We start from the raw sequence: 22,247 nt of genomic DNA on the forward strand, positions 1-22,247 counted from the left end.
TGCCAGCATGGTCAGGTTCTTAGTGGGGGCCTTTTTCCTGTTTACAGAAAGCCACTTTCTTGCTGTGTCCTCACATGGCAGAGCTCTGGTCCCTTCATCCTCTGGTAAGGTAACCAATCCTACAACAGGGGTTCCGTTCCATGACCTCATCCAAACCTGATGACCACACAGAAGCTCCATCTCCAAAGACCAGCACTGTGGATTAGGGCTTCAGCACCGAATTTCTGGAGAGACCGATTCAGTCCACAGCAAGGACACTCAGTAACTATTAATGACATAATCTGATGGATATCAGAGGTCCCTTAGGATACTGTCTGCCAAACAGGAAGCACTACATATCTGTTAATAGTAAAACTGAACACTGTTCCAGTGATCATGCTACACAATTCCATGACCCAGCAGTTTCAGGGATAATTTCAACCTTTTAAAGAGGCTGATGAGACAAGGGATGCTAAAAATCTCTTTGGACTCAACTTCCTATCATTTTAGGATTGAGATCCTTTTGGATCGTGGAGCTCCTACTTTAGAAACAAACACAGCTTTAACAAGTGATAGCATCATAGATTAACATATATTTAAATTTAATTTAATAAAGCTCTGAGTATTTATACTGAAGAGCCATAAGGCACTTCTAAAAATATATGACATTTAAAAAAATTCTTTGTTGTTGACACAAACATAATTAAGGAGTGGAAAATTTCACCGGCATGCCCCAGTGGTAAACAGTTGACATTTCTAAACGCTCATCTCTGTATCAATGTCTTCTAATGGATGCCTCTGGAATCACCAAAGCTGTATTCAATTAACTTCTCAAATACTTCTGCAAACACCATGCTGTTGCTGACTTAAGAACTAATTTCTTCTCAGCACAAACTAATCTCAGAGTAAATAAGTATGTGCCTTCATAATGTAGCAAGTTTCTCAGATGCTCCCTTACCTGACCAGTAAAACACCACCTAACAGGGTGGGGAGAATCAAACAAGTTGAAAATGCAACAATACTTTATAAACTACAAAATGTTACATTACCAGCTTCTTAAAAATTGTTTCCTTGGAACCCTAACATTATAATGAATGCGAAAACGTATTCAATGGATAACAGTCTACATAGTCTAATGAGATGTGTATTATACTCTCTTTTTGGAAGATTCACAATTCATATTAGCATATTAAAGATTCAGAATAGTATCACATTTTAAAAATCTGTTAACTTTAACTCAGCACTTCTTAAAGTAGGAGCCATTTTATTTATTTTAGGAAAATTGGTTCTGCAGAAGTCTGTTTGCAAGACAGCATACTACACAATACCAACAGTTACATTATCAGAATATTATGCTCTAAAAATCAGTATCATTACTAAATACAAAGAATATAAAAAATATATTTCTGTCTTCCTTAGGAAATACTCAAATTTTACCAAAACATTCTCCTTAATAATATTTACCTAAATATTCTCCTTAATAAAAGAGACCACATAAGGTTCTGAAGAATATAACAATTCAAGATAAGACTCTTCTTAAAAGTTGTAACTGATAAAAATCATTACAGATAAAACACTGGCAAGCAACTTAAAATGAAGACTTTGATTTATAAATGGGTATCACATGCATTCATTTTTAAAATGTAATGAAAAATCTCTGAAGGTCACAACTGAAAGGGGCTAGGAGCTACCTGGTCAATTTTCAAACTCTGACTTATTCTGAATTTCTCCTGGATGCCTACTTAATCCATAATGGGAAGACAGAATACAACCTAGTTATGTGGCAGCCACCTGTCTAAAATACGAAGGTGAGCACAGCAGGTCTTTTCTTATGAAAGAATGAACACAATATCATGTTCTTAAAAACACACAAAAATGTTCTTAAAAGATCGTCTGGTTCATTACTCCCATTTTTCCTAGCAACCAAAGGTCCAGAAAACTTACAGAGACACTGAGCTCCATGGGATTTTTTTTCTTTAATCTATACTCTGCTGACTATACCCCATAATAATGTACAATTATTATGTGTCAATCATAAATTCTTTAAAAAAGATGACCATACATAGAAATATCTATCTAAAGTGTTTGCTATGGTCCAACAAGAGTATTGCTTGAATTTAAGCTGTGTTTACCTAGAAACTGCAAATTCACATCTATGTGAACAGCTCTGCTTCTCTCAATTTTTAAGGAAAAACTGTCTGCAATGATCTAACTTACAAGAGAGACTACAACAGTATGCAAAAGTCATTTGTGAGATGTTGGTGTGATCATTTTAAAAAGAAGACGTCATCTTACCAGAGAGGCTTAGAGCCGCCTCTGAACACAGACCGACAGAGCAAAGTTAACAGGAGGGAGCCATTTATTTGCCTGCAGTTAATAAGTGACCCAAACAACTCAGAGAGGTCAACATTAGCACCACATGAGAATCTAGCATGTACTCAGCACTGGACGCACATCTTTAAAACTCACACAATCTCTGAGACAAGTGCTTTCTGCCAATTTCACAGATGAGGACACTGAGTTCCTCAGAAATTTAGAAATGCACTATGATCACTTCACTAGTGAGGGAGTTGAATTCTTCCTGAACACCAGACTCTTAGCACAGAAAAGTGAAATGAAGAAAATCTGTCTGGAGACAACCACAATTACAGAGTCTCCACCATCCAAAGAGGAAACAATATTTTAAATTAAAACGTCAACAATTGGGCTCATATTCTCAGCACAAAGAAATGATAAATGTTTAAGGTGATGGCATGGTAATTACCCTGATGTGATCATTACACAGTGTATATATGTATTAAAACATCACGTTATACCCCATAATTATGAACAAATTACGGGTCAATTATAAATTCCTTTTAAAAAGATGACCATAGATAGAAATGCCTATCTAAGGTGTTTGCTATGAGCCAATAAGAGTATTGCTTGAACTTAAGCTGTGCTCACCTAGAAATTAGGCTTTTCTAGACACATGTCAAGGTGAGGGTAGGGATATCAACTCACACAGCCTGACTTAAAAACAAAGTACTACCTACCCTTAAACCTATAGTTCTGTTATTCAGGAACCCATCTGGAGTTGCACTGGAAAAGGGCACAAGGACGTGGAAAATAAATGAGCAAGTAAAACCTAAAAGAACTGTTTCACAAAACTCTCTGGGGACTGTGAGAGCACAAAGCACTAGAACTTATGCCGGCAGCACAAGATCTATTTATCATGTGGCCCAGGATGGTACTCGCAGCTTGACACGGGCAACATCACAAGCCACCACATGAGGCCGCAAGACAGACACAGCAATCTCCGCACGTCTGTGGTGGGCTGCGCCCCCTCTCACCTGAGCAGCTGTAGCAGACACCACCACCGAAAGTCACAGCAAGACAGCAGCAAACCACGGCATCCACAGAGAAGGCAAGAGCCCTAGTCTAAAGATCACGGCTGAGAGGTCCTCCCTGACAAATCCCAGGGTAAAGTGGGAGGAATATGAAACAGATGGACTTTCAAGTTTAGTTTTGGAAGAAGCTGTTTGTCTTTCAAAGCAGTTGTACAATTTTGTGTTCCTATCAGCAATGAATGAGAATGTTCATTGGCACAAACCAAGAAAATGGTATTTCACCATTCGCACTGTGACTTTTTACTTAAAGGTCACCTCTTTGGAAAAGAAGAATTTAATAAATAATCTACCTACACTGCTAAACATTATCATACTGATTAATCAAACACCTCATTCAGAGTAATGGAATCAGACAGAAAGTTATTTGTGGGTATCAACAATCCAATTCCAAAATTTACATGGAGAAGGAAAAGATCCAGAGTAGCCAATCCTACAGGAGGACCAAGGTGAAAGACTGACACTCTGACGCTGTCTGGACGCTGAGTAACATTCTCATTCGTTGCTGATAGGAACACAAAATTGTACAACCGCTTTGAAAGACAAACAGCTTCTCCCAAAACTAAACTTACTCTTGCCATAAACAAGACCCAGCAATTATGCTCTCTCTTTACCCAAAGAAGTTCAAAACTTACATCCACAAAAAAGCTACATATAGATGCTTACAGGAAGGAGCTTTATTCATCACTGCCAAATTTGGAAGCAACCGAGATGTCCTTCAGTAGGTGAACAGATAAACTGTGGTGCATCCAGACAATGGATTGACATACAGCGCCAAAAAGGAATGATCTATCGAGTCATGAAAGACACAAAGGTGCCCTAAACTCACCTCACTGAGCAAAAGAAGCCCATCTGAAAAGGCTACATAAATGTGATTACAACTATCTGACATACAGCAAAAGGAAAAAGATCAGTGATTACAGGACTTAGGTCGGAGGTGGGATAAATAAGAACACCACAGGATTTTTAGGACAGTGAAACTACCCTGTGATTCTAGTGGAGGCTAAATGTCAAACTCACACAATGTACCCCACCAAGGTGAACTGTAACACGAGCTGTGGAACTCTGGGTAATATTGATTATAGCAAATGTAGCACTCTGGTGGGGGATGTTGCTAGTAAGGGCAGCAATGTACACACAAGCTTCAAGATGGGAGAAAATGGAAGTCTGTACTTTCTGCTCTGTATGTCTGGAACCTGCCACTCCTCTAAAATACAGTCTATTAAACAAAGTTACAGGCTTAAAAAGCAAAAATTTCATTTCAGTGCTCAAAAGCCTTCCTTTATAACAAGTGTATATACAAGGTTGGACAATTAAGTTCACAAGCTCATCCTAGAAAAAGTGCTACCTACCTCGTTTCTGAATATCACTATGGTCACCTGTGAAGTACTCCCCTGCGGAAGCTGTGCATCAATACCAGTGCCTAGTACACTCTTCAAAGCAATTTTGGAATTCTTTTTCTGGAATGACTATCAGAGCCATCAGCTTCAAAGTGCTCCCCCCTTGGTCATCTGGTGACCATAATATATACAGCAATAAAGTATGTAACACTTTTTCTAGGATGACTTCCCTAACTTAATTATCTGACCTCATATATACTTGGGGGTTTGTTTTAACTTACAGAAGAAAACCTAAATCTCTCACTCGCTGCTAGATCCAAAGTACAAGAATCTTCCCTTTTTTTTGTTCTTTCACTTCTTTTAAAAGGACAGATAGTACATAAGCACACAATAAATGCTTAATGAATACATCTTTTTTTTTTTTTTTTTTAAGACGGGGCAAAGTGGGAAGATTATGCAAATGAATACAGTATCCTCAGACAGTGACCGCCTGTTCCAAGAGCTCTTCATCTTTAAGATCACCGGGAAGAGAGGCAGACTTGCTTGCTGATATGTACGTTAGCTTTCTAATAGTCTGCTCAGTGACACACTGAATTTTTTTCTTAAACATCTAACTGCATAACTCTGCTATCATTCCTCCTGGAATGCCACTGCTCCTTAAAATTTCAAAACCTCAATTATAATCACTGATCTTTAATAATAAAGACACCAGCCTACTCACTGACTTTGACACCTTAATGACTAAGAGTGCAAAGTCTTGAAAACGAGACTACATAAAATATATTTGAAGAAGGTAAGCACATAGGAGTTTTTGCTTTAATCTTGATAAAATCATTTAATTTCAGAATGAAAATGAAACTTCTAACAGCCAAACTCCTAAATCACTAAAACCTGTAACAATTATAGCCCTTACATATATCACATAAAATCATTTTTATGCATTATAGAAGCATTATTTGATAGAAAGAGAATCAAGAATTATTTGAAATCGATAATATCACAAAGAAAATATTGTTTACTTTTTATGTAAGAAAAAACAATTCAATAATGATTGAAATATCCAAGAAACAAAATAATTCCTGTTTGTGGCCAGGTACAGTGGCTCACGCCTGTAATCCTAGTACTCTGGGAAGCCGAGGCTGGTGGAGCTCAGGAGTCCGAGAGCAGCCTGAGCCAGATGGAGACCTCGTCTTTACAAATAGCCAGGCATTGTGGTGAGCACCTATGGTCCCAGCTACTGGGGAGGTTGAGGTAAGAGAATGTCTTGAGCCCAAGAGTTTGAGGTTGCTGTGAGCTGTGAGTACTAAGGGCGACAAAGTGAGACTCTGCCTCAAAAATAAACAAACAAAGAAAAAATAATTCCTGTTTCATTAATAATAACTCAGAATATTTTATCCTTCATGCAAGAAGACACTATAAAAGGCATTAAGTTTCATTTTAACCAAGAAGAGCGCAATACTTCAAAAGTTGCATAATCCCACATACTGAGTCAGTAATTTTGAAAAATTCCAACACTTCATTAGAAACACAACATTTATAAACAATGCACTGAAAATAAATTCAAAAGCAGGCTAAAATGAAAAAAGTGTATTATTTCACTTTTCCTATAGTATCTTTCATAAAGTAATACAACTCATTAAAGATGAAACTATATTTTATAAAAAACCCCACTTTTAAAAAATTTGTCTATAACCTACTAACTTGTAAGTCTGAGTCTTTCACAATTATACCCCTTGTACAATCCTGGAACACAGCCCAGAAAGCTACTGCTGAGCCCAAAGCTCCACAACCAAGTTCCCGCAATCTGGGGAAAACACTATTTTCAGTTGATATGGTCTTCTCCAAAATATAAATTGTATACGTCATTTTTGAACTTAAAGAAAAAAAAACTAAAAAATGATGTAACTGATGTGCCTTATTTGTCAATTATAAGCCTAATTCAAGTTACTCTGGTAATGAATATAAATTATGTTAGAGGCTTGTTTATGAAAAAAAGTACCCAAATAAAAACTGGAAGTCCCAGATAGCTTCATTATGGAAATAAATATACAGATAGAGTTTTCATAATCACAATATCACTCCATGCCTACCACTGTTTCCAGGGCAAATCCCAAGGACTTGAGGAACATTAGGGCTTTATTTCTAAAGTCTCCTTGTACCAAGTCAAATCCTAGTTTCCCATAATTCCATCAAGTACAGAATTCACCATATTCATGCACAGGCCTAAAAATACACCCTTCAGAAAATGTTCACAAACCAGAACTCACCTGAACACCATGGAAATAACAACTGATATAAAGGTGTGCCCTCCGATCTCTATCCTTAAAAATCAGTTCAGAGACTATATAAGCCTTTTTCCGTAGGAAATTATGTAAATCGGCTGCTTGATTTCTAGGGTTAGGGTTATACTAGAGGAAACAAAATAGAAGTCACAGAAGATTAGGAAACTAGGCGATCTCCTAAATTTAAAGGAAAAAAAAATTACTTTCTGTTCCTTAATTATTTTTCCGCTCCTTCTTGAACAACACACGAAGGATGAGTCTCTTTTTGATTGCTTCCAGAGGAAAATACATTAGAGTCACTTTTCAGAATGTTAAGACCTTTAACAAATATGACCCCTCATAGCAAAACGAACAGACACACTTCCGTGTGTATTTACAGCATTTCAGCATTTTGGATGGAGTAAAAGTATTCCAACCCAGCCACTTCTGTCTTGTTTCTCCTTCCGTGTCAGAGAAAAAATACCCCAAACAATATTCCTAGTTAACTTGTAAAACTGGAAGTAGTTTTACTTTTAAGTCAATAATTAGACAAGTCAGTGTTCAAACACATTTTATAAAAGTTATTAGAAAAACACAAGCTTTAATACAACTTACTAATTTTTAACTAAAACTTTAAACTAGGATGTAAAACTATATTGTGACTTTATCAAAAGAGAAAAAGAATGCAAAGTTGAATAAATACATTGATCCTTCTTGAAGACAATCTTAGACATGACGAGCTTGATTAATTTAATCTGCCCTCTTGGAAGCTCTATCACCATGATGTGGGGGCCAGCCTGTCAATTTTTACATTATGCTAGAGTCTCACAAATTTAATATTTTAGTTAGCTTAAGGGGAAAGTCATTAATGCTAAAAAAAAATCTAAAATGTTAAGAGTCTACATTCTCCGGTAAATATAATGTATTAAGTATAATTAACTCTCTCTTCAAAGATTCAGGATAGTAATTGCCTCGGGTTTTTGTTGTTTTTTTTTTAAATAAATTTCACTTTTCACTTGAAATACTTTAGTTGTAGATACTGAACATGGAAGAAAGGTTATACCTTTAAGATGTTTCTCTAACTCATTGTTTTAAAAACAAAACACTAACACTGATTTATATGATTTAGTCACCCCTTTAAATAAAATGATTACATCACTGATTAGGTATATCAGTTAATACTGGTGTGTTAAGTCAAACTTATAATTGTTAATGTATTCAACAAGTATTTACTTAGTGTCTACTCTCTCCAGGCCCTGCCCTCCTAATAGGGGAAAAAATACTTTTTATTACCTATTTGCAAATGAAATAACTTAAAAGCAGAACTAAAAAAAGGACTGAGAGGCAGTACTCCAAGAAGGTTAAGAGCTAGAGATCAGACATAAAGGTAGACAACACCCAGCCTGGCCACATAGTTGCAGTATGTTCTTGGACAAATTACCTGAAAAGGCCTAAACCTTCTGCTTTGTAATATGAGGTTAACGTTGTCTACCTTAGTTCTAGAAAACTCAAAAACATAGGGTCCATGAACAAGTAATGAAAAGAGGCAATGCAAAGAGACCATCTTTCTTTCTTTCTTTTTTTTTTTTGATATGGTGTCTTTCCATGTTGCCCAGGCTGGTCTCCAACACTTAGTCTCAAGCAATTCTCCCACCCCAGGCTCTGGAGTAGCTGGGATCACCAGTGCACCTGAATAACATAAATATTAACATACGGAAATCAACTCAAAATAAACATACCAACTTCATGTTCTCGCTTGTTCACTTTAATAACTGAAGGTCTATGTGGCTAACAGCTCTGACTTGAAACTCAGGTACTTCCCTGTACAAATCCCACTCCTTCACATTTACCCTGCCCATAATGTTCCTGTTGCTTTCTTTTTCCTCTAAACTCTTTGAATGCAGGATCTATGTGTGACATATGTTTGGATCCACACAACCCTCCACACACCCATAGGAGACGGTAGTTAATTTAATATTTATTGGATAATTATCTGCACTTAGGCAGTTTGAAGTTGTATGTATATGTATGTATATAGTATATATATTTATATAAATTTTAAGCCATATAAATTTTTTTCATATATAAAAGCAGGCACTTGGTGGAAACACAACTGAGCCTTATAATTTATACAACAGATGATGCCTCACTGAGGAAGTGGGAGCATCCCAGGAAGGAGGGCTTTGCAGGCAGACAAAGGGGAGGAGAGAGTTGAGATGTCTTGTGGCACTTGGAGGCAGGCAGGCCGAATTTGAAAGCAGTCCATGGCTCACCGTCATTGCAACCAACACAAAACAAGTAATGTTAATGAAAATTATATTAGTCTGTAATTTAATCTGTAATTTTTTGGCTTTGTGGTTACCAAGGAGTGAGAAACATGATCTTACACCTAATTATATGCTTTGCTACATGTGTGTATCTAAGTGATATTGTATATCTAAGTGACATTCAAATTATAATTTAAATAATATGCTTTTGCTACGTGTGTATCTAAGTGATATTGTGTATATAATTGACATTTAAATCAAAATGAGGAATCCATAAGAACTGCTTTATTAGGGATCCAGATATTATTCAATTTTGAGAAAAACTTCCCAACCTTTGCTCATGAATATATATACATGGGCAGGACTGGAAGCAGATAAGAGTGGAAGGCCACTCCTAGAAAGAGGAACACCATGAACCAGAGTATCAAGCTGGGAGAGAACAGGGAGTTCTCAAAAAGGAAAGAGGCAATCATGAGAAACACGGAAATGCCAAACCACAGAGGCTCTTGCATATCACTCTAACAAACAGGGACATCCTATAAACAATCAAAACTACCCAAGACTTCATAACAGTTACTGACAAGATCAAAGCTGTTATTTTGGAGGGTTGATGCAGGCTGAAGGTGGAAGTGTGTAGGCAGAGACCAGGCAGGAGGATATTACAACAGACCAAGGTACAAGAATAAAGAGCATGAGCGACAGGGCAATGCCGATGAAGAGAACACAAAGCCTGGAAAACAACTGGATGTGAAAGCACAGGAAGAGTCGACTCCAAAATGAAAGAGGATGAGTCTACGACAACAGAATGTTTATTTATGAAATATTTCAGTCATGCAAAAATATCTAGAAAATAAGATAACGAACATCTGTGTGTCCAGCGTCCAGCTTCAGAATTAAAACAGTGTACCACCACGGATCCTTCTTCACTCCCTTCCTTCTAAGACAAAATCAAACTCTGCGTGTCTTTACACTTTTCCTGAGTATGTTGTACCTATAAATGTATGGCATACTCCTGAGGATTTTTTAACTTAACTTTATCTGAGTATGTCACAGAGTACATCATTCTCCAAACAGTATATTTAACATTTTTATTGATATTTATCATATATTCAGCTTCTCTGTACAATACTTCATGTGTACATTTCTAACATAATATTTCAACACATACTCTATTCATTCTTGCTCACAAGTGTATTCACTCATGATGAAGATTTGGCTAATTTCAAATGTTGCTATTACTGCAACGGTGCAGTGAATACTCTCCTTGGTATACAACACTTTTGCTGAATTCTATACCTAGGAGTGAGATTACTGGGTCAAAAGTCACAGATTATCTTCAACAAGTATTTTTTTTTTTATTGTTCAGGTTAATTGACGGTACAACGAATTAGGTTGCATTGTTTGCATTTGTTAAGCAAAGCCCCTCTTATAAATTTGAGTCCTTCCCCCAAGACAAAGCTTTACCCAAAATGGTTTTACCAGATGCTCCAACCAACAGTATTTTAAAATTGTCTAGATCAACAACTGGTATTATCTTATTCTGATGGATGCAAAATGGTATTTTACTTTAATCTGCACTTTCTTGATAATAGGTGAAAATGGTATGTTTTTTGCCACATTCTGTGTATGGTACATATGTCCTCAACATTAACACCAATTAACTAATCAATCTTGTCTACTATACTATGCATTTTTCTTGTCAAGAAATTCTTCTCCACTTCTGATACAAAACTTCTTAGACTGTACAACCTGAAGATACATAAAATTAAGTGAATTTAAAAATGCCTTGTTAAAACCACTCAAGGAGTAGTTATACAAGCCAACAATTTAAACAACTCTAAATCTTCTCACTTAAAGTAAAACAAGCTATGTCAAAAAGCAACAAAATTGAGAAGTACAAAAGAGAGAGAAAATACAAAAAAATATGCAAAATATTACAGGACAGATTCCAATGACTCTCAAAATGAGTAACATTAACTTCCCTAGAATAAAAAGTCCTTTCAACTATTCCTCAGCAAATCTGAAATTACAGATTAAAGTAGCAATGTGAAGCCATTTTTAACCAATCAACTTAGCACAGATAATTACAAGAATGTTCAATGCTGATGAGGGCGAGGGGAAACACAGCAGTCTCACATACCTCCTGTGAGGACAGAAAGTGGAACATCTGGGAGCAGAAACCTACCCACATACATCATAAGAATTAAAACAGTAAAGAACGTTTAACCCAGTAACTTAAGGGCTTAATTGGGAATACAGGCAATGACAATACACAAAATAGGATCAGTGCAGCATAAAACATGAACATAAAGTAGAAGGCCTCAATAATAAACATGGCTGCACTCCAGGATGGCACATCTATTAAACAGACTATATGTAGCCACCAAACCTGAGATTTACACAAAATGTGTAAAGATGGGTAAAAATTTAAGCCCCTAAAAGTACACAGTCACATATCCAGTACAATATTAACCACTCAAAATACATAGAAAAAAGAAAAGTACTCAAATATTTATTTTCCTAAATATCCACAGTGTATACATAATACTTTATATATAATTAAAGAAACAACATTTGAAAATAATTAAATGCTATTTACTAGAATATTTTCTCCCTATAACAACACATGGTTGCAACGTACAACTCAAGATATTCAAACTGCATTGTGAGGCCAGGCACAGTGGCTCACACATGTAACCCTAGCACTCTGGGAGGCCAAGGCATGTAGATTGCCTGAATCAGAAGTTGGAGACCAGCCTGAGCAAGACCCTTTCTTTAAAAATAGCTGGGTATTGTGGCAGGCGCCTCTAGTCCCAGCTATGTGGGAGGCTGAGGCAAGAGAATTCCTTAAGCCCAAGAGTTTGAGGTTGCTGTGAGATGCGACACCATAGCACTCTACCACCGGGGGTGACAAAGTGAGACTCTGCCTCAAAAAAAAAAAAAAAAAAAAAAAAACAAACAAATTACATTGCAATATTAGATAGTATTATCTCCTATCAATCTTAAGACTGAACACCCCAAAACACGAAACAGTTAACACGTATGTCATAAGAGGTAGAACAGCTTAATAAAAAGCTATTTCTTTGTTGTTACTAAAAAGACAATAAATAAGTCACTTTTTGAAATTGATGATGTACAGAACTCGGAAGCAGTACCATAACTTTTTTAACAGTCTTCCAACCCTTTCCTCCCTTGACTTTGCTGACAAGTGGGCACCATGACATAGCGCTACAACCCCCACCCCAAAACTGCCTACCAGAAGGAGCACTCCACAAGATGTCTGCCCCGTCTTCACCCGACCAAGGCTTAGGACTCCAAAGCCCAGGACAGAGCAGAGATGAGCAGATCAGACTTACCTGTTTGTGGGGATGTAGTCAAGAGCTTGAGGCAGTGAGTAATATGATGAGCTCCAAGGTAAAGAAATGACCTTGGCAGTGCCATGCAGCTCCAGAGCCATTGGCATCACTGCTGACTCCTGACCAACCAGCTGGACAGAGTTCAGCCTTGGGTTTCCTCTGAGGGTTCTGTACCCTCTTGCTGCAATTGGCTTGAGGAGTTTCTCCTCCTAGCACACACAGTGTTCTTCTCCCATCATGCCAAATATTTACCATACCTACCAGAACAGATGCCAATTTTTTCTAAGAAAATGATATACTGGCGGTGCCCATAGCTCAGTCGGTAGGGTGCCGGCCACACACAACCAGGCTGGCGGGTATATACATGCCCACACCAGCTAAACAACAATGACAACTGTAACGAAAAATAGCTAGGTGTTGTGGCGGGTGCCTATAGTCCCAGCTGCTTGGGAGGCTGAGGCAAGAGCATCGCTTGAGCCCAAGAGTTTGAGATTGCTGTGAGCTGTGATGCCATAGCACTCTACCGAGGGTGATATAAATAAGACTGTGTCTCAAAAAAAGAAAAAAAAGAAAGAAAACAAAATGATATATAAACATTAAATATAAAAGTGGAGAAACAGCTAGAAAAGAAAAGCACTTTGTAAATATAATATTTCATGACCAAGAAAATTGCAGAATGTGTCTTTTATAAAGTCTCTATACTGAAGTTATAATAGTAGTTGTATTAAAGAACAACCGTATGAAAGAATCTTGGATGTGTATTATAAAGTTCCTTATTAGAAGAAGAAAGGTACTCAGAAGATTGATAGAACAACAGAAGAACTCTGACTGAATGCTTCTATTTAAAAGGCACTCACATACAGAGTTTCAAACAATTTAACTAAACCTTGAAGATGCCACGAATGTCGATGATATGTACATTATCAACAGCCAATCTTCTTCAGTCCCAGACTCTGTCTACGAGAAGTATATTACAAGGAAGCTATGCCTCTATACTTTCATTTCAAAAGTTCTATCAAATAAGCTGACAACACTGGTTATAAATTTATCCACATATTTAATGATTAAAACTATCATAAATCTAAATATCCAACCCTACTTGCAGAAATACAGATACATCTTTATGCTAAATCATATCTGGAATACATCTATACAATTCTAAAATACTGAAACTCAGTTCCCAACTTAGTTCCTCATTCTAGAAATTCCTCACTATTCAGAAAAAAATAAATTCCTTATCTGACAGGCTTGTTCAGATGCTCAAATTGGCTATGCTTTTCTGTTTTTTGTTAATTTTAAAATAACATTTGCTCACTAACGGACACAACATCCACATGCACCCAAAATACACCTGAAAATACACACTAGTCTATTAATTTTAAAGCATAAGTCCTGTTGATTTTCCGAAGAGTGGCATTAAACAGACCTCATTAAGAGTTTTATATTTTTCAGAATCACTTTTTATACTACTTTTTAAGTTAGGGTTTAAGTTATTTCAGATGTGACTGCTAAGTCTACAATGGACTACACATCTGTCAGGAAATTAGTTCAAAAATTTTAAGCATCACCATGTGCATAGTGTAAATTACCAGAGTTCAGCACTCAGTCTTAGCTCTGAAAGTTTTGGAAAGTTTTTGGCAACAAGTAATAAAACTCAACCTGCCCCATAAAGCGCAATCATACAAAACAAAGTTAAGATGATCACTACACAAGTATATTAAGACAAATGAACACATCCATGACCCATTTTTTTAATACTGATAACAAGCAAAAATAACCAATATTATTTTACCTAATGGTAAAATGTTTAAAGAAAGTTTTCTTTACTTCAATGTATCAGCTTCCTGAAGATTATTCTATTCCCAGATATTATATATAGAAAATGCAGGCCATAGAGTTGGAAATATAAGAAAAAAAAATTGTTGAATGAATTTCCATGAAGAACCAGATGTCGTACCTCACTTCAACTGAGCCCGACCAGCAAATGATACCATGATGAAAGCTGATGCGATAGAATACTCGCACTGTGTTTAATCCTAAAATATTTCACATTTTCTAATTATATATCACTAAATACTAACAGGAAGGGCACTTTTCTAATGTCAGAATTTCCTTTTAAAAGCCATGGAAATTTATGGACTTGCATATGTTAAACCAGCCTTGCATCCCTGGGATGAAGCCTATTTGATCATGATGTATGACTTTTTTGCTGATAAGCTGTAATCTATTGGCTAGGATTTTGTTGAGAATTTTTACACTATATTCATGAATGAAATTGGTCTGAAATTCTCCTTTTTGGTTGGGTCTTTTCCTGGTTTTGGTATCAGGGTGATGTTTGCTTCATAGAACATGTTGGGGAAGATTCCTTCCTCCTCAATTTTTTGGAATAATTTCTGCAGTACAGGAATAAGCTCTTCCTTGAAGGTTTGACAGAATTCTGGTGTGAAGCCATCTGGACCAGGGCATTTTTTGGTTGGAAGCTTTTTTATTGTTTCTTTAATCTCAGTGCTTGAAATTGGTCTGTTCAGGATCTCTATTTATTCCTGGCTCAGTCTAGGGAGAGGGTGTGATTCCAAATATTGATCCATTTCCTTCACATTGTCAAATTTCTGGGCATAGAGTTTCTGGTAGTATTCAGAGATGATCTCTTGTATCTTTGTGGCATCAGTTGTTATTTCCCCTTTACCATTTCTGATTGAGGTTACTAGAGATTTTACTTTTCTATTTCTAGTTAGTCTGGCCAATGGTTTATCTATTTTATTTATTTTTTCAAAAAACCAACTCCTTGTTTCATTAATTTTCTGAATGATTCTTTTGTTTTCAATTTCATTGATCTCTGATTTGAGAGGGGTGGGGAAAGGAAGAGCAGAGAGAGGGAAGGAGGGACGGGGTTGGGGCCTTGGTGTGTGCCACACCTTTTGGGGGCAAGACACGATTGCAAGAGGGACTTTACCTAACGAATGTAATCAGTGTAACCTGGCTTATTGTACCCTCAATGAATCCCCAACAACAACAAAAGAAAAGCCATGGAAATTATGTTGGATGCATCTATAATTAGGAGAGCTGAAGTTATAAAAATATAAAAATAGCATGAGCAATTATTTCAAGCCCAATGACTACAAACTTTATTAGTGTTTTTAACTGTCTCCATTCGACATGCTGTAACAGAATGCTAGAGACTGAGTGGCTTAAACATTTATTTCTCTCAGTACTGGTGGCTGGAAATCAAAGATCAGGGCACCAGCCTGCTCTGGTTCCTTGGAAGGGCCCTTACCACGTTAGGTCCCCCCATGGCTATTCCTTGGTGTGTGCATACAAAGCGCTCCTATATCTCCTTTTTATTTTTCTAATATAGCTGCTAATCTCATCATGAAGGCCCAACCCTCATGACCTAATGTAACCTTCATTACCCTCCAGAGGCTCCAACTCCAAAGACTAACACATTGGAGGTTAGGGCTTTAACATGTGAATTTTGAATTTTGGGAAAACATGAACATTCAGTCCACAGCAGCAACCATCTTTGACTTATTTCTGACAAATGAATTTCATCTCAAATACTTCCAGATGAAAACTGTCAGAGAAACATTATTATGGGGGCACTTTCAACTTGACCTGTCTCATCATATCATCAAAAGAAGAACTCTACTTAAAGAACGCTTGCCAAATACATAGAAGATTCATTACCACTAATTATAGGTTTTGGTCACTCTTCAGAAGTTTCCACGAACAATAATACCAAGTGATTTTTCTTAAAACGCACAGCTAAAAACACCAGGATCCAGATTAACATTAGAAGAAGAGTAACCACAGAACAATGATAACAACAAGCCCGGCAGGCGTTGTATTTCTGTGTGTGAATATGTGTTAATGTAAAAGGCGTGAGTGGTACTCTGCAGGGTACTGACAAAAGTAACAGGAGGGTTCATAATGTAGCAAAGACATGATAAGACTTGAAAAACGCTTATGAAATAGATAAACAGAAAAGAGCCCTGAGGATCACTTCTTCTAGGCCTTTGCTTCTCAAAGTGTGGACCGAACTGTGTACCAGCAGACCAGGCTTTCTCCGGGAGCTTGTGAAAAACGCAAACTCTTATTGGACCCCACCCCAGAACTACTAAATGAGAATATGCTTTTTAAAGATTCCAAATAATTTCTGTACAATATTAAAGTTCCAGTTTAAGAATAGCATCTCTAGAAAAATAAGGTCAGTACATGTGGTATATAGCAAGGACATACAACAGGAACGATTGGGGAGGGAGGCTAACTTCAGAGCAGAAAAATAGAGAAAGTAATAGGAGAAGTATTTTTTAAATTATTAACATACTTTTTTTCTTTTTTGCATTAACATGAGTAATGGGGGAAGAGGCAGACGTTGCTGTCATCCAGGCAGAAGTGGAAAAGTACAATGGCTTACTTTCCTGGGGATCCCGGCAGAGTCTACAAGCTTGGGTGGCACAGAGCAATCAGTTAGTAATAATTGCAGAAGGCCGATGGGTCTAAGGGAAGTGGCGAATCAGACCTTTATTTTGATCTCCTCTCTGGGCCAAAGTTACAGAGATGAATGTTATGTCTGAAAAGGTGAGATTGCCAAAGACAGAGAGGCTTATTGGGAAAAGAAAGTCTCCGAGGCAGCAAGGCATTCAAGCAGCCTGGTGGAGAACATGGCTAGGCAGAGGGAACGCCCATGGCAACTGTGTGGAATGGACACAACATATAATTTTCCTCATGCTTGAGATGACCAGAGAAGGCAGAGCACTCAAGATAGCTAGGAGCCTGGCTACTGCTACTATGTACCAGCTCTACAGCAAAGAGCTGCCTGGGAAAACAGACGGGAAGACCTCAGCCCCCCAAGCTAGAAAGGAAAACTGCAGACAACTCAGGGTGCATAGGACTTACACAGATAAAATACTGCCTAAATATATGCTCAAAATGAAGAACTTACAGGGGGATACAATCTACTGTGAGACAGAATCAAGCACCACAAATATCTGAACCCTAAGAACATCACATAATAAACATCTGCCAGACTGTGAAGTTGACATGATACAATGAAAGTGACTTTACAAAGCTAGAAGAAATGGAATAAACAATTTTTTAAAGAGACATCAGAAATATATTGTAGAAATAAAAATGTCACCATTAAAATTTAAAAATAAATCTATCAAAGGCAGATTAGGCTATTAGTCATCACCTCCAGCAACTCTACTGACTAGGATTACAACTTTTAGAGTCACAACACATTCCTTGCATACATCTCTTGATCTGACTGCTGAATGCATTGATATACTCAGTTTGTGAAAATGATACCATGGATCAATTTTAAACTGTATAAAAATAAATGGAACTCTTGAAATTAGATTAATTTTAGAAACATCAACTCATATAAGATGGCAGTTTTCCTCTAACTCCTGCTATATTATATTGATCTTAACTGCAGGTTTACTTCCAACTTCCATATGTCTTAAATACCCTGATGAACAAAATTAGGAAGCCTTCTGAAAAAGGCTGTCAAGTGAGAGGCAGGTACTCAAGCAGGAAACATCCATAATTCAGAGTAGATAAAGTATTAGGAAAAAAATTCTAGACTGTACCTTAGAAAAGGTAAACAGAAGGAGTTCCAGATAATTCAAAACTAACAAATTCCTTTCACAATTTATTACAAGGTACTAATACTATCACTGATGTAATAGTTCTGTTTCTGTATTAAGGTTACTAACACTTTTCAAGAGATGTTTCTTCTAAAAGCAACTTTATGGTAATCCTGGAGTTGTATCAGAAATCTCTTTTGGATCAACAGAACAGAAAGTTTTAGTAAGATTTTAAATTTTGTCAGAAGTAATCACAAACTTGTCTGAGAAGAAGACAATCAACTCAAATGTTTCAATAATGTACAATAACAGCTTTATTTTCAAGAAAAATAAAGTTTCCAAAAAACACCATTTATTCTAAAAATTATTAACAAACTAAAGAGCAAATTACTTTTTAATCATTTGTAAATAATTTACAGTTGCAAATTATTTACAAATGATTAAAAAGTAATTCATAAGTTTTCCAATTACTTAAAAATCATTTCCAAAGTATTCTTGAAATAGCACAGATCTTTACATGGTCTAACCCCTGAATTCTTTAACAGAAATCCAAGTCCCACAATGAAGTTATGGTGGGATCAGAAACTATTACTTAAAATTAATTTTATACTTTTTCAAGTCTTCATTATACACCCTTGCTAAAAATATATATATATATATGATATATATATATCAAGGAAAGGAGTTAATGTCTCTGACCATAAATGGATGAAATAGCAAGGAAGGGCTGATCTGAGAGAGTCTCTGAAGTATTTACAACAGCTTATATTTAATAAGAACATATGCACCATGTACTATTCTAAGTACTTCAGATGCATTAGCTTACTTTGTCCCTATCTTTGTGAGGTAGATACATTTATTACCCAGCATTTGTAGAAAACTGAAGGTTAAAGAATTTGGATTAACTTGTCCGAGGTCCCGTGGGAAACATTGTATTTTCAGTGTTCTAGGTCAACTGCCTTTTCCTAGCTGGAGAGTCTCCCCACAGAGCTGAACAAATGCTGGAGAGATAAAATTCCTTAAATAGAAAAGGTGAGAAAAGGACTGTACACTGACTTTGCATATATAGCAGACTCTCTTCTAGGCTGTAAGTTTCCAATTAACACAGAGCTTATTGCCAATGGAGATCAAATGGTAAAAGCTTGAAAATATGCAACATGAAAGTCCTCAATACTGATGCTCAGCTTCTCCATCTAGTATCTATTATTACTTTGTCTTCTCCATTTGCCATTATGAAGAATTATTTTTATGTACGTGCATGTATTTTATTTCCCTAGGAAGACTCTAAACTCTCTTAAGTATTCAGTAAGGCTAAAGCATAACTTGAACGGAAAGCACAGAACACACTTCGCAAATGTAGCTGGTGATAATTCTCACCACTGAAGGACAAGCAAGATAATAAAGAACAGACTGGTGGTGAGCTCCTGGGCGCTCTGCTGGCTCCGGAAAGCCAAGGTTACCCACAATCACATCATCCTGGGTGACATATATAGTTGTGCAAATATACTAAAGGCCTTGCTGTATTACTGTATGCATTTAAGGATAGCAGGAAAATAATATGTAACAATGCCATACTGATAAAAGCAAGGTACCCAGAATGTACAAACATAAAATTCACATTTCACTCTACCACTTAATTTACCAAAGTTTCACAATATTTTTCTGACCATGCAACAAGAATTTGGTTCCCAGTATTAATTTAGTGTCTAAGATTGTGTTAGAAATTATATAGTAGGTTGGGCAGCGCCTGTGGCTCAGTGAGCAGGGCGCGGGCCCCATATACCGAGGGTAGCGGGTTCAAACCCAGCCCCGGCCAAACTGCAACAACAAAAAAATAGCCGGGCGTTGTGGCGGGCGCCTGTAGTCCCAGCTACTAGGGAGGCTGAGGCAGGAGAATCGCCTAAGCCCAGGAGTTGGAAGTTGCTGTGAGCTGTGTGACGCCACGGCACTCTACCGAGGGCAATAAAGTGAAACTCTGTCTCTACAAAAAAAAAAAGAAATTATATAGTAGGTTTTAGAGTTACTATAACCAAGAAGATGTTAAAAAAAAAAAAGATAAGTGGGGATACACTGGGCCAAAATTCAAATTAACAAGGCACAAGGAAATTGTATCAACTTTTCCCTTTAATGGAGTACTAGTCAAAATGTTCAAGAATTTATTCATTCATTTAATCTACATTTACGAAAACGCTACCCATGCCATCCCATCAAGAGAGAAACAAGTCAGACAAGATTCATTGAGACAGGCAACAGGCAATAAAAACGTAAATGCAAAGGTGATTTCAAAATGGTGTAATTAAGAAGGGAGAGGAAGGAAGACTAAATTTAGACTGGAAAATCAACAATGAAGTAGGGCAAACAAAGACAAGTCTATTTTTTCACATTATGACGAGTAAAATACCATGGTTCAATATGAAGGGTCAGAAACTGGTAATTTTAGTGTTACCATGATAGTTACATAGATTATGAAGGACTGGAGAATATAAATTACAACTGCTATGCAGTCCCTTCAAGTTATACATGAAAGTTATAATGCAGATACCTAGAAGTGGCGTGCTTCTGTAACAAATACCTAAAAATGCAGACATGGCCTTAGCTTTGGGTAATGGGCACAGGTTGAAAGAATTTTGAAGAGCAAGACAGAAAAAGTCTAGAGTGCCCTGACACGTTGTTAGTAGAAATATGTTAATGTCTCTCCTAGCAAGCTTTAGAAGGAGCTAAGGAGCATGTGCACAAAACATCTATATTTTCATGAACAGACTATTGATGGATACACGCACTTTAACTGTGCTGTTGTTGACGACTTGGATGGAAAAGTGAAGCATGTTAACATGATAAAAATGAGAGGCGGGGATCCTTGTTATATAGAGGCAAACTGTGTAGCCGAATTATGTTCAGCAGTGACATGCAAGTAGACCTTCTAAGCTACGAATTTGGATACTTAGATGAGAAAATTTCCAAGCAAAGCATTGAAGATGTGGCCTGTTTTTTTCTTGCTGGTTACATTAAAACAGTAGAGAAAAAGTGTATTAAGAGAAAACAAAATTAAATGATGCTTTCAAATCACTACCATTCTAAGGGCAAGAAATAGGCTGATGAAATCACACAACTGCAAACGTGTGCTACCTTTCACTAGAAAAGGAGGATGACTTCAAGGGTGGAGTCCAGTATCCAAAAGGCAGAGCAGAGTCTCAGAGGACTATTCCCAGGGCTCAAAACAAAACGGAGTTTTGAAAGTGATGGAGACCAATGACTCCTTTTAGTCTTTCCACTTAATGAAAACCTACATTTGTCTCACCATTATATTCTGGGAGCAGACAATTCATTTTCTAGTCTCACAGGTCCACAAATAGGGAAGAAAATTTTGTCCTGGTAAGGACTATACTCAGAATATTACTCATTCTTAAGTTAGATCACAATCTTTGAATGAGATGTTGGGATTTGAGCTGTTGCTGTAATGGGTTGAGACTTCTGGAGATTTTGAGAGTGAATGCTTGTATCTGCAGGACAGACTTGAATCTCTGGGAGCCAGAGGGTACACTGTGGTAAGGCAGAATAGAAGTTCCTGAAGATACATCTGTCCCAATCCCTGGAATTTGCAAATACATTACCTTACGCGGAGGTGGTGGGGGTGGGTAGGGAATCTGCAGATGTAATTGAGGATCTTGAAATGGGACTGTTATGTGGATTATGTGGGTGTGCTCAGTGTAATCACCAGGGTCCTTCTAAGTTAAAAAGGGATGCAAGAAAGTGATGTCACCAGCCAAGTTGGCTTTAAAGATTTTGGAAACGGTACCAGAAACCAAAGTAAGTGGACTTTAGACAAAGGTTAAAAAAGAAAGGAGACTCAATGCCTGTAGCTCAGCGGCTAGGGCGCCCAGTCACATACACTGGAGTTGGCGGGTTCAAATCCAGCCCAGGCCTGCCAAACAATGACAACTACAACCAAAAAATAGCCGGGCATGTGGCAGGAGCCTGTAGTCCCAGTTACTTGGGAGGCTGAGGGAAGAAAATTTCTTAAGCCCAAGAGTTTGAGGTTGCTGTGAGCTGTGATACCATAGCACTCTACC

General features: G+C 37.2%; 1 protein-coding gene across 2 annotated transcripts in view; it reads right to left on the minus strand.

The window, feature by feature from the left end:
• The window catches only part of GNAI1 (G protein subunit alpha i1), a 92,352-nt gene that overhangs the window by 64,715 nt on the left and 5,390 nt on the right, over window positions 1-22,247 (minus strand). The window contains exon 1 of one of the 2 annotated variants that reach the window (XM_053609701.1): window positions 3,312-3,352. The exons of the other annotated variant lie outside the window; for it this stretch is intronic. The gene's annotated coding sequence lies outside the window, so the exon portion shown is untranslated. Of the gene's footprint in view, window positions 1-3,311; window positions 3,353-22,247 lie in introns of those variants that run through there. 2 annotated transcript variants of the gene reach the window in all.

Source organism: Nycticebus coucang, chromosome 11 (assembly GCF_027406575.1).
Source record: "Nycticebus coucang isolate mNycCou1 chromosome 11, mNycCou1.pri, whole genome shotgun sequence".
NCBI lineage: Eukaryota > Metazoa > Chordata > Mammalia > Primates > Lorisidae > Nycticebus > Nycticebus coucang.